Source organism: Micromys minutus (assembly GCF_963924665.1).
Source record: "Micromys minutus genome assembly, chromosome: 13".
NCBI classification, from domain to species: Eukaryota; Metazoa; Chordata; class Mammalia; order Rodentia; family Muridae; genus Micromys; species Micromys minutus.
The window spans coordinates 15169596-15182904 of NC_137982.1; positions in this window are offsets into that span (position 1 = coordinate 15169596).

Here is a 13309-nt window from a genome sequence, read left to right on the forward strand (position 1 = left end):
AAATAGAGGAAGGATACTGACTTGTTTATGTTAATATTATATCCTGCCAATTGGCTGAAGTTTATTAGATATAGGAGTTCTCTAGTGAAATTTTTGGGGTCATTTAACTATACTTTCATATCATCTAATAGTGATATTTTGACTTATACCTTTCCAATTTGTATCCATCTAATTTCCTTTTATTGTCTAATTCTTCTGGTTAGGATTTCTAGTACTATGTTTAATAGATAGGGAGAGAGGGGCGGCCTTGTCTAGTTCCTGCTTTAAATAGGATTGCTTCAAGTTTATCTTAATTTATTTTGATATTGGCTACCGGTCTGCTGTATATTGCTTTTATTATGTTTATGTATGGGCCTTGAATTCCTGATTTTTGCAAGACTTTTAACATGAAGTGGTGTTAAATTTTGTCAAATGCTTTCTCAGCATCTAATGAGACAATCATGTGTTTTTTTTTTCCTTTGAGTTTGTTTATATAGTGGATTAAGTTGGTGGCTTTCAGTCCAATGAACCACCTCTGCATCCCTTAGATGAAGCATACTTGATTATGGTACATGATTGTTTTGATGTGTTCTTGTACTTGGTTTGTGCGATTTTTGTTGAATATTTTTTCAGTGATATTCATAAGGGAAACTCATATAAAGTTCTCTGTTTACATTATGTCTTTGTGTCATTTACTCATACACATAATTTTAGATTCATAGAATGAATTGGGTAGTGTTTCTTTGTTTCTATTTTGTGGTATAGTTTGAAGAGTATTGGTATTAGATCTTCTATGAAGGTCTGAATGAATTCTGCACTAAAATCATCTGGTCCTTTATTTTATTTTATTTGGTTGGGAGAATTTTAATGACTGCTTCTATTTCTATAGGGGTTATGGGACTGTTTAGATGGTTTTTCTGACCCTGATTTAATGTTGGTACCTAATCTGTCTAGAAACTTGTCCATTTTTTATACATTTCTTATAGATTTTCCAGTTTTGTTGACTATAGGCTTTTGTCTTCAGATCTGATATTTTTTGTGGATTTACCCAGTTTCTGTTTTTATGTCTCCATTTTCATTTTTGATTTTGTTAATTTGGATACTATCACCGTTCCCTCTGGTTTGTTTTACTAAGGTTTTAGCTATGTCTGCTGATTTTCTCAAACAAACAAACAAACAAAAAACCCACATCCTGTTTTTGTTGATTCTTTGTACAGTTCTCATTGTTGCTACTTGGTTGTTTCTGCTCTGAGTTTGATTATTTCCTGCTGTCTACTGTTCTTGGGTGTATTTGCTTCACTTTGTTTTTGAGCTTTCAGATGTTTTGTTGTGCTTCTCTTGTATACTATCTCTAGTTTCTTTTTGGAGCCACCCAGAGCTGTGAGTTTTTCTCTTAGTACTTCTTTCATTCATGTCCCAAAAGTTTAGGTATGTTGTGCATTCATTTTCATTAAATTCTAAAATAGTCTTTAATTTTTTTGTTTCTTTCTTGACCAATTTGTCACTGAATAGAGAGTTGTTCAGCTTTCATGTCCATGTGGCCTTCCTGTTGTTTTTGCTGTTATTGAAGACCAGCCTTAGTCCATGCTGATCTGATAAGATGCATAGGATTATCTAAATCTTCTTGTCTCTGTTGAGGCCCATTTTGTGAACAATTATATGGTCAGTTTTGGAGAATGTACCATGAAGTGCTGAGAAGGTATATTCTTTTGTTGTAGAACGAAATGTTTAATAGATACCTTTTAAATCCATTTGGTTCATAAGTTTTGTTAGTTTCTCTGTATCTCTGTTTAGTTTCTGTTTCCATGATTTTTCCATTGATGAGAGTGGGGTGTTGAAATCTCCCACTATAACCGTGTGAAGTGCAATGTATTCTTTGAGGATTAGTAAAGTTTCCTTTATGAATATGGGTTCCCTTGCATTTGGAGCATAGATCTTCAGGATTGTGAGTTCATCTTGATAAATTTTTCCTGTGATGAGTAAAAACTGTCCTTCTTTTTTTTTTTTTTTTTTTTGATAACTTTGGGTTGAAAATCTTTTTAATTCAATATTAGAATGTCCATTCCAGCTTGTTTCCTGGGACCATTTGCTTAAAAAAGTTTTTTTCAGCCTTTTAGTCTGAGGCAGTATTTGTATTTCATTGAGGTGAGTTTCTTGTATGCAGCAAAATGCTGGGTCCTGTTTATGTATCTTGTCTGTTAGTCTATGTCTTTTTATTGGGGAAATGAGTCCATTGATGTTAAGAGATATTAAGGACTAATGACTGTTGCTTCATATTATTTTTGTTGTTAGAGGTGGAATTAGATTTGTTGAAAGAAGATGCCCTTCATGCTTTTTCTAGTGTGGAGCTTTTCTCCTTGTGTTGAAGTTTTCCATCTTTTATCCTTTGTAGGGATGGACAAAACAAAACAAAACAAACAAAAAAACCAAAAAACAAACAAAAAATGTTGTGTAAATTTTGTTTTTTCATGATATATCTTGGTTTCTCTGTCTAAGTTAAGATCTTTGCTTGGTATAGTAGCCACAGCTGGCATTTGTGTTCTCTTATTGCCTATGTATATCTGCCCAGGATATTATTTTTAGAGTCTTTGTTGAAAAGTCTGGTTTACTTCTTATAGGTCTGCTTTATGAACTTCTTCCCTTCCCTGCTTTTAATATTCTATGTTTTGTGCATTTGGTCTTTTGATTTTTATGTGATGAGAAGAATTTCCTTTCTGGTCCAATCTACTTGGGATTTTGCAGGTTTATTCTATGTTTATGGGCACCTCTTTCTTTAGGTTAGGAAAATTTTCTTTCATAATTTTTTCTATAATTTTGTGGAAGATAGTCACTAGCACTTTGATTTAGGAATCTTCACTCTGTTCTATATCTATTATCTTTAGGTTTGATCTCCTCATTTTGTCCTGGATTTCCTGGATGTTTTGGTTAATGTTTTTGCATTTTCTTTAACTATTATTCCAATGTTTTCTATGGTATCTTCTGCCTCTGAGATTCTCTCTTCTATCTCTTGTATTTTTTGATGATTGCATCTATGATTCTGATCTCTTTCCTAGGTTTCCTATTGCCAGTATTGTCTTATTGTCTCATTACTTTCTTCTTCTTCTCCTTCTTCTCCTTCTTCTCCTTCTTCTTCTTCTTCTTCTTCTTCTTCTTCTTCTTCTTCTTCTTCTTCTTCTTCTTCTTCTTCTTCTTCTTTTTGAGGGCCCATACCATTTATTACAGAGAGCTCTAATGGTAGTCCACAGACAAAGTTTAATGTGCCATTTTCAAAATTTAATGCATGGCCAACATTTTTTGAAAACTAAGACACATAGTGCTTCACTGGAAAAAAATATCTAGTTTCCTGGCCCAGAACCAAAATGCAACCCACAACTGGCTAGAACAGTTGTTTGTATTTCCATTTTTATATCATAGATGGTTTTGTTCAACTCTTTTACCTATATGGTTGTGTTTTTAGATATTTCTTTTATGGATTTATGTGTTTCTTCTTTAAGGGTTTCCATAAGTTTACCTATGTTCTCTTGTATTTCTTTAAGTGAGTTATTTATGTGTTGTGGTAAATATTAAAATGAAGAACCATTCCATGCGCCATTCCTCATCATCTCTTGCACCAGTGTGCCACATGGGACTAGTGTGTTACATTCATCTCAGCTTGTCCCTCCTGTTTGCTTGTGATCTTACATATAATAGTACTACTGGGATACCAGCCTTCTTCAGTGGGATTTGATTATGGGAAACTGTTGCACAAGGTAATCTCCAGGAACAGATGGAAACTGGAAGGATCCTGCGACCAGCTGTTCTTTGGTGCCTATGCCCTGTGGGCTCCTGGTGGGTGCCTCTTGGTCCAGCTATTGGAACAACAGTGGTGTTCTCACCTATGATCTTAGGTGTCACAACTCTTTTTGAGTTGGATTTTTGACTAATCTGTCTTAATTTTGATTTTGACTTTAAAGAAATGACTTCTGATTCTCAAAATTCCTGTGGAGGCTAACTGGTGAACTATGTATAAATCTTTTCTTAAAATATTTCCTATATATTATAACAGAAAAAATTTATTGGTCTTGACTGTGATACTTGTTTTAAATTTGTTCCAGTTCAACAAATAGCCGCTAATACCTCTGACTAGCCAAGATGATGAATGCTGTTTCTTCCTATTGTGTATGGTAAATACAGAGCTACTCATATTGAGAGGCTCAGAATATTGACGTGTCAATAAAACATCCATAGGCAGTTTGACTGATGTTTGTGTGACAGTATTCATCATTAATATCAACCTCACTCATGTCCACTGAGCAAAGTGTGAATTATTCGTTATTTTACTTACTGAACTAAACTTGATGAGGCCTTTAAGCAAAAATACATTTAAAAATGTTTAATTACTCATCTATTTAAAATTTTCTATTAAGTGTTCTAAGAATTTGTGTTTGAATTTACTCCCCACTAAAAATACTTGATGTGGGTTGATGTGAGTTCTTACTGTGAAAAAGATTTCAAAGGTTAATTCTAACAACTTAATTGTGGCAGTAGCTTATTACAAATCCTCTGTGTCTGGTTTTCCAACATTTGTTAAACCTGATGTTTAAATAAAAATAATGTTTCACTTTGAATATTCAAACTGTGGAACAACTACTTTACTTCTAATTATGCAACAATGAAATGATCTTGACTTTTGTCAATTTCCATACCTATATGCTCTGTCCTGAAATCTTTAAACTTTTGATTCTAGGAGGAAGTGTTTTTTCTATGAGTATATTTGTTATTGTACCAATAGTAATTCAGAACCATGTCTATATACCAAAAGATCTACAACCATGAAATAGTCTGAAGATTTACTTAATTGAGAAGTCACCTCTTTTACAGAACAATATAGCTTTCATATGAGTTATTCAACTTATATTTGAAGTTTGCCAACAGCAGTGAGTTTGGTTAAAATAAAATAAAAATTCATTTAAAATATCTAATCATTTAAACAAGACTCACCAGTCTCAAAAGCTGTTGATTTGTGTTCCTTATTTCAGTGTTCTGAATAGATTTGTGGGCTATATATTTTTGGATTACCAACTTTTTTCAATTTGTTATTTTTCATTGTAGTAAAGTAATGGAAAAGAAGATTCTAAGAAAAAATTCTGTAAGTATCAGAGGGCAATCTGACATACCTCTCCAAACTTTCACTCAGCGAATAAATTAGCTTCTTAGAAATTGTTAATATAGATTTCAAACCAATTTTGCTATATCTTAGTATATTGTATAATGAGAAATATGATAAAGCCACAAAGCTTAACCAATTACTAAAATGAATACTGATATAGTCAATAACTAAATCTGATATGTTTTATGCTTCTAAAGATTTTACAATAAGTTTCTCCATAGTTCAATGAGTTATTAGCATGCTTCCTGATTTATGTGAATGTGATTTAGTGCACCCTGAGCTTTACAACAGTTTTGTAAGAAGCTTTTCTCAAATCCTCTTATATGCAGCCTAAACCATGAGGGCAAATATGAAGAAGTCCATCTGTGAGTGCTCAAGACTAGGTCCTGGAAATGAGGAAAAGAGTGTGTCAATAAAACAGAGATGAAGAGATTGGTCATAGTAGCTCCTAAGAAGTATGGTTATCTCTGATGTGAAACATTTATCAAAATAATGTGCCCCAGTGTTTTGCTTTGATAAAAACAAATGTTAGCAAAAATCACTCATTAGGAGTCAAACTAAAAGACAAATGCCATTATTAAGTGAAAGAATGTAAGTGGGATGGAAAACTGACAGAGAGAGCTCTATTTCTAGAATTGACAAACTCATTGAAATTATTGATTATAAAAACATGTTTCTCCTTTTAAGATTTTGTAAGATTATGTATGATTTCGAAGAAATGTCATGCTCAAGTAACATAGGTCATACAGGTGTCAGGTCCCTACACAGGGCCTGACTCTTCTTCCTGATTGATAGAGAGGTTAGAGGTTCGGAAGAAAACAAAACAAAAATCAGTTACTGACTGATATAGTCAGTAACTATATTTCCAATGTTAAGTCTTTGCATTTAAAAGTCTAATGATATAAAATATAATATTGACTTACATGGTAAGATCAACAGGAATATGCTGATCATTACCAATTATAGACAGGAGAATCACATGCAACCACACCTCTTGTTTTGTGAACATTAGTCTCCTCTTAATAATAATCATTGCTATTCCCCACAACTTCCTAGAGGCGGAAAAGCAGCACAAAACCTGGTGAAAAATAAGAATGCATGTAGAAAGATTTCTTTCTGGGTCTTTGACTTACTTCTCTTGGCTTTCTTTTGCGCCATATTATCTGTGAAGACCAACCGCATGCCAGGATGTGAGCTCTTCAGATGACCTAGTTAAAGTTGGCTTGCACTTCCGCAGTTCAAAATCAAAGACCCATGAGGCAGAGCAGAACTCAGGAGGTCGTTTATCTCAGACCCCTGCCTTGAGTAGTAACTACTCTCACCTTTCCCAGACTGAGGTTGGGAGAGTGTCACTTCCAAAGGACCCCAGGTTGCTATAGAAGCTGTGCTGGTGACTCTGCGCTCTCTGCATTCTCCTTCGCTGTCGGGTCCCAATCAAAGTTCCTATGGGTTGGAAAGGCCACCAAACCTTTAGATGCTTTGCCTTTCAAACGAACTCGAAATGACTTCCCGCACAATCAGTGGGCATTTAAAACTTGTTAGGTATCTGAACTGCAGAGCTTTAACTGCGCCTTTAAAGAACTGAACTTCACTTGACATGCTCAGTCTACTTTTTGCTCCCAAGAACTGCAGTCATTTTACTGATTTTTACCTTTCCTCCATTAAGCACACTTAGAAGGTTTGGGGCAGGGATTACTAATTTCTTCTGGAGTTGACTAGTTGTTTCTCATAAACAAAATTGATAGAGCCACTAAAATATGTTGTGTCTAAATATTTTAGACAATATATAATAGATTCACAAAGAGAATAATGTTCAAATATTAACAAGTGATATCTTCACTTGGTGAAAATGTAAACTGTATTCTTTTTGGGATATTAATTTAGGCAATTTTGATGGTGATTATGAAAAAAAATTAAGGACAAATTTTGAAGCAAGGGTGAACCCACATAAGGATAATTTTAAACAATCAAAGGTACACCAGCATATTTAAATCACTTGTAAACAGAAATAAAAACAAATTCTGTTCCCACAATGTTTAATTTTATTTAATGGGGATTTTATATTAATACGTATATGATTTCCCACCCTTTTTCTGACTTGCTTTACAAAATGTATGTTTATAGTCATAAAGCTTTGGCTACTCGTACAGATATATTGATGCAGTCCAAATTTAATCTGCTCCGTCATCTCAAAAGTGAATTTCAAGACGAGAAAAATTTAGTACTTTAAAGTGTTTTGGCCAATTGAGTAAAGTTGTTACACAGTGCTTGCCGGAGTTGCTTTATCTTCTCACCTAAAAGTTGAACCACTGATGATGTGCGTTGAATTCAGTAACTTTCATGAAGATCCTGCTATGTGTCCATATTTCAAATATACCTGGCCTTCTACTACTGGAATATAACTGAACAAAAGAAGCCATGGCTTAAGTCCCACAATTAGAGATCTAATGGCAGAGAAAAATAAATAAATAAAATGTGACTTTTGTGGCTTCCTGTTTAAGTTAAGAGCAAAAGCCTTCCCTGGATAAAAATCTCGAGAATTACTCAAATGACTGAATGCAGGAGATTATTTAGTGTTCTGATTAATGTTCTGGTTCTATTTGAATTTGTCTCTACTACTCTTTCTAAAGGCTTTTAAAGTTTAGTAAATTATAAAGGCAAAGTTTTAGCCACAGAATATAAGCCACTTAAAGATAAAAATATCTACATTACCTTTCCCTTTATAGAAAACAATTTTCTGGTTCCTGAAATAGTATTATAGTTAAAAAGTTAAACATTCTTGAATGTCACTTAATATTCTATATAATAAAAAGCTGTCTATAATATGTCACTTAATTAAATTGGTTGTGTTTGGCTTGCTTGGAATAATATTTGCCCCATGACTATAGTTTATCATTTTATCTTAGACCATACAATTTTATGACAACTCAAAATATGCCAACATAAAATAACAGAGTAACAAAAGTTATAAGAGAAAATTAAATAAAATTTTGTTCTTTATATTGAAATATATTTTAAATTTTAATAATAAATACAGATGTCAAATTATAGAAAATGTATGTAGTACATGAACCACATATATACAATAGACTGATATCTGTTATTATATTAACACAATCCTTCTCTATGAGAAAAATGTATAGAATATAGGAAAATAACACATATACTTAAATTTTAAAATTGAAATTTAGAGATTGTGATATTGTATCTATGAGTTTGTATGGAAACTATATCCCCAAATATTATTGTATTGATATTTTAAAGTTTTGTTGATAGACAGCAAGTTTTTTTAACTTTGAGTGAAATGATTAAACAATGAAGAGTTGATATATGTATATATGCATATATGTATATATATATATATATATATATATATATATATATATATACACACTTCCATTATTACTTTTAAAACATAATTTTTTATATTAAAGTTTAAAATTGTTAAGAGTCTGTGAAGGTATAGTTTGATGGCAAAACAAATATTTACTATACATGAGGTACTGCTTCTAATCTCCAGGACTCAAAAAGTTTAGATAATAAAATAAAAATATTTTTATTCATGAATGCATAAAAATGACTCTTATCCTTACTCATTTCCTATAAGTTATTATAATTTCATTTAAAGAAATTTTCATGATGAATGCATGGCTTGAGCTGACCCAGAACATTTCTAACTCTCCCTGAGACTAAGCTTGGAAGCTTCCAGCCCCCATACAATCTAATCTTCTAGAGGGCCAGACATTGGAGGCTTCAGCTGCCATCCTCCATCTGCTAACCTAGTCCTAGAATGTTTCAGTTTCAAGATTAACTCATTCTTTCTACCTTTTTTGAACATTGGCTAGCTAGTTTAATCCAGCTGTTCTGGCTCTAACTCTTCAAGCTGATTTATTTAAATTGGCTTCTCTCATCTTCTGACTGAATTGCTTTTCTTAGAAAGACTTCTGAACTCCATGAACTGAATTGCTCTGAACTCCATTGCTCTGCTCCTAGCTAAATTCAGCTGAACTGAACTAATCTCAATTGCCTGTCTCTCAATCACTACTCTTTAAGTAACCTCTTTTTCCTGTCTGTTCTTCTGAGAGTTGGGTGAGTTTTATCTCTGACTCATTCTGAAAAATATTTTTCTGATTCATCACTTTGTCTGCCCCTCAATTAGACATCATTGCTTGGGATTAAAGATTTTATTTTTATTAGAGAGAAGTCTATATTCTAGTCAAAGGGATTAAAGGTGTATATTTCTGCCAGAATTAAAGGAGCATATATTTGAATGTGATCTCTTGCCAGAGCAATCATGTTTCTAGATTTAAGTTCCTCCACAATTATCTACCTTTCTTTAACTTGCATGACAAATGTTTTCCATAATGCATATTGACTTGACTGAAAATTCATGGCATGTTAACCAATTTTATTACATGTTAATTAAATCATTAGAAATTTCTAATTTTCCAAGTAAGTTCTCATGTATACCCTAGTATTGCAATATTTTGAATTCTTAGGCCTCTTTACATTCTATATATTGCAAAATTTTAAAAAATATTTTATTTTGTAGCATATAGAAATTAATGTTTGACTGTTTTTAACTCAAAATAATGAAATAACAGAATTATAAAAATTCTAAAAGGAAAATAAATAATAATAATATTTGTAAACTTTGTATAGCTTTAGTGAATAGAGTTTGTTCCTTTGTCTTTATTGTACTCTTTTTTTAGAATTTTAGACAATGAAACTTATTGAAAACTAAGCTGAAAAAGAATTGTCTGGCTCTTTTGAATAGAGATTAAGACTATGGTATCAAATCAGAAAATCAATCTGTGAACAAGAGGTTTAAGGTCAGGGATAATGAGATACAGAATTAAACAACATGTGCAGAGAATAGATTACACATTAGAGAAATTTTAGGCATAAATCGAACTAGAAAAATACTAAAGTGACAAATATAAATAAAAAGGAGATGATAAGATGTCAAAATTAAAAGTAAGATGCCTGTTAATCCACAATGTTAATGAAGTGCTTATTTGTTTGGGATTAAATTTTGAACAAATTCTAATTCTGTAAAGAAGTACCCCACTTACTACAATGCAGAAACTGTATGTGACTTAAAAAAATATTTCAACAAAGGCACATTTTTCACCTGGATTGAGTGATAGGTTTGAGTGAAACAGCATAGCACATTGGCCTTTGCTGTGTTAAAAGAATTGTAAATATTGTGTTAAGCATACTTAATGGATAGAAAATTACCCTGGAATGTGTGAGGACTTGGGTTTCATTCTTAGGCCCACAAAAAAAATGAGAACCTTAAATATGAATGTTACTTGCTGTCCTATGAAATTTGTTCTTTATCTGTCATGTCACTTGTACATTTTTCAAGTTTTGTACTTTGAAATGTTGTACAACCCTTAAAACACGTTCATTAAATGTTTTAATGAAAGTGATATTGAAAGCTACATTGATTTTTACTTCAGGCTTGTGGATACATTGGAACATTTTTGTCTTCATGGGCTCAGATGTGGGAGCTCTTGTAGAGTTGTTCTGGAAGCTCAGCCCTCTGCCCCCTGGTCCTGAGTTCTACTGGCAGAGACCTGGTTCTTTCTCTAGGAGAAATATGACCCTTTTCCAGAGAGCACCGTGCTCTCTGCACTCTGAGAACTCCTGGTATGACCTCCCTGGGCCTATGTATTATGCTTACCTTTGGTCCAGGTGTAAAAGTGCCTGTGCAGCTGATCTATGAGCATCACCTTTCCGGGGCAGATCCAGAGTCCTGATGACAGACTCAGTTCTCACTTCCCCCACAAATTCTTCCTCGACTAGGCTCCTTTCTCTTTGATAACTCCAGCTTGTTTCAAGCTGATACAAAACTAGCCAGTACAATGTTTAATCATTTCTGCATCTCTGTGGAAAAATCCAAGTTGATTATCATGGATAAAATCTGTGATATAGGACTCTCTTCACAAGGATTTTATTGAATTTTGCAACTTTTCTTTTAAATAAAAAATGCATTGTTCTATCATATAATACATCCTGACCACAGTTTCTCCTCCCTTCACTCTTAGCAGGTCCCCCTTGTACATACTCTGTTCCCCACTTTATACCCCTCAACCTCCCTTCAGAAAGAAGCAGGCCTCCAAGAAACAACAATAAAACATGACACAAACAAAATAAAACAAGGCAAAGTCCTTACACCAAGAGTGAATAAGGAAAGTCAACAGGAAGTAAAGAGTCCTAAGAGTAGGCAAATAAGCCAAAGATACCTGCTTTTGCACAATACCAAGTTACAAGAAATAAAATATACACAAAGTAACTGGTGCAGATCTATACTGCCCACATACGTTTCATGTTTGCTGCTATAGTCTTGGGGATTCCATATGCTCCCTGCTTGTTTGTATGAGTGGGCTGTATTCTGGTGTGTTTCATGCCCTCTGAGTCCTACAATTTTTCCACCTTACCTTCTAATGGCTTACCCTAGCTCTAATGGAGGGGCCAAATATAGATATCCAATGCGGCCTTTCTCTCCAAATAATATCAGGCTGAAGGTCTCTGTATTTTCTCCCACATGTTGCTGTAAGAGGCCTCTCTGATGACAACTAGACAAGGATGACCTATGTGTATAGCAGAATATCATTAGGATTCATCTTCTATTGGTATTTTAGTTTAGTTTGAGTTCTTTTATTTGTTTGTTTTGTTTTGTTTGTTTGTTTTTAACCAGTTCAATGTTGTTCTACCCTAGGTCTCTGTACTATCCAGTTTTCAGTTCATGGTTATCCATGCAGTTTCAGACATGGGTTTCCTTTTTGGGAATGGGACTCAATATTGGCTGGCCACTCCCACAAGCTGTGATTATAGGTCAAAGTTTTACTAGCTAGGTTGCTGTCTATTTTGTTTTTGGTAGCCTGCTGGAACACTTCCTGTAACAAAGAATCTAGAATACTAGACTACAGAAATAAAGACTTCATAATCCAACAATTTGACCTCCTTACAATCAATGGTTTAATGAGTTATGTGAATGTTGTTCTCAGCAATAGGGTCCTACTGTCAATTTGAAAAGAGCTACCCTTTACCCTAACATCACCTTGGGTTTTGGGGGGAATTACAAGGGAACCCCTATCAGCAAACAACCAAACTTAATGTGACCCAGTTGGAGCTTTGCCTATCAGTGATGGCCAATTCACACTCTGTTTCCCTCATTACAAGAAGCTTTCACTCGGTTAACCATCATATATTGCAGCAAGTTTCCAGTGCACCAGATTTCTGCACTACCCTATAAGTGGTGCAGCTGTCTGTTTCCAACTGTCTTTCCCTACTTTCTCTTCTTCCCAATATCTCTCACACCAACCAAACCTCTCTTCACACATCCAGACCATACGTAAAACCTATTCTATTTCACTCTGCCAGGGGGGTTCTTATACCCCTCTTTGTCTAACCTCTCTGTGTCTATGTATTGTAGCTTGGTATTACTGAGTAATGTCTAGTGATTACATGCCATGTTTGTCTTTCTAGTTCTGGGTTATCACACGCTGAATAATCTTGTCTAGTTCTAACCATTTTCCTGCAAAGTTGAAGATATCATTTTTAATTCAGTAATAATGGAGTGTATAATGTGGCATATCTTCTTAATCCATTCTTCAGTAGTGGGACATCAAGGTTAATTGCAGTTTTGGGTTATTATGAATAAAGCTGCAATGAACATAAATCATCAAGTGTCCTTGTGGTAGAATGGAGTAGTATTCTTTGGAAATATGCTTAAGAGTAATATAATTTGGTCTTGAGCTAGATAGGGTCCCAATTCTCTGAGGAAGTGCCTTATTGATCTCCATTGTCATTGTACAAGCTTGTATTTCCACCAATGGGGGAGTGTACACTTTAAAACCTCACGTGTCTGAGCTGTCACTTGTCTTATTTCATCATTCTGAAAGGTGTAAGATGGAATCTCAGAGTCATTTTGATTTGAATTTCCCTAATGGCTAACATTTCTTTAAGTGTTTTTAGAAATTTGAGGTTCCTTTATTGAAATTCTCTGTTTAGAGCTATACCTCAGACTTAATTGGCTTATTTAGTTTGTTGATTTAGTTTCTGAGCTCTAGTGTTAGAATTTTGATAGGGATTGAATTTAATTTGTGAATTGATTTTGGTAAGATGGCCATTTTTACTGTATTAGTCCAATTGCTCCAAGGGTATGAGAGT